General features: G+C 51.5%; 1 protein-coding gene across 1 annotated transcript in view; it reads left to right on the forward strand.

Moving 5' to 3' along the window:
- The window catches only part of LOC119589213 (bestrophin-1-like), a gene marked incomplete in the record, with an annotated part of 39,481 nt that overhangs the window by 35,155 nt on the left and 3,501 nt on the right, over positions 1 to 825 (forward strand).

Genomic DNA, 825 nt, shown 5'->3' on the forward strand with positions numbered 1-825 from the left:
TCCTCCTTTATTGGTATTTTCCTCCAGTTCTTTTTCATCTGGAATTATTATAGTTCCTTTCTTCTCTGTTCCTTCCTTCTTCTCCTCCTTCTCCTCTTCTTCCTTTTTTTTCTCTCCTTTTTTCTACTTCCTCTTTCTCCATCTCATTCTCTCCTTTCGTAACAAATAGCTTAGCACTTTCCTTCTCCTCTCTGTCTTCCACCTATCCCTCATTATCCTTTTCTTCTTCCATTTCCTTCTTCATTTCCTTCACCTCCTCCTCCACACCATTCTCCTCCCTTTCTTCTCCCTTCTCCCCCTACTCTCTTTCTCCCTTTCTCCTCCCTTCTTCCCCTCTCTTCTCTTTTCCTCCCCCTCCTCCTCTCCTTCCATCTCCCTTCTCCCCCTACTCTCTTTCTCCCTTTCTCCTCCCATCTCGTTTCCTCCCCTTCCTCCTCTCCTTCCATCTCCTCCTCTCTCTCTCTCCTCTCCTTCACAAAAGATAAATTTCTTTTCTTTGCTCCTGTTCTCCTCTTCAGTTTCTCTTATTCCGTCTCCTCTTCTTCTATCCCCTTTTCCCCTCTTCCTCCTCCTTCCCTCCTCCTCTCCTCCATCTCCTACCTCCCCCTCTCCTCCCTTCCACCTCCCCCCCTCCCTCCTTCTCCCCTCCTCCCTTCCACCTCCCCCCCTCCCTACTTCTCCCCTCCTCCCTTCCACCTCCCCTCTCCCTCCTTCTCCCCTCCTCCCCCACCATCCCCCCACCTCCCTTCCACCTCCCCACCTCCTTCCCCCCCACCCCTCCCTACCAAAGAACACTCGGCGACACAACCCACTTTCCATCAACCT

The sequence above is a fragment of the Penaeus monodon genome, chromosome 25 (assembly GCF_015228065.2).
Source record: "Penaeus monodon isolate SGIC_2016 chromosome 25, NSTDA_Pmon_1, whole genome shotgun sequence".
Lineage (NCBI taxonomy): Eukaryota > Metazoa > Arthropoda > Malacostraca > Decapoda > Penaeidae > Penaeus > Penaeus monodon.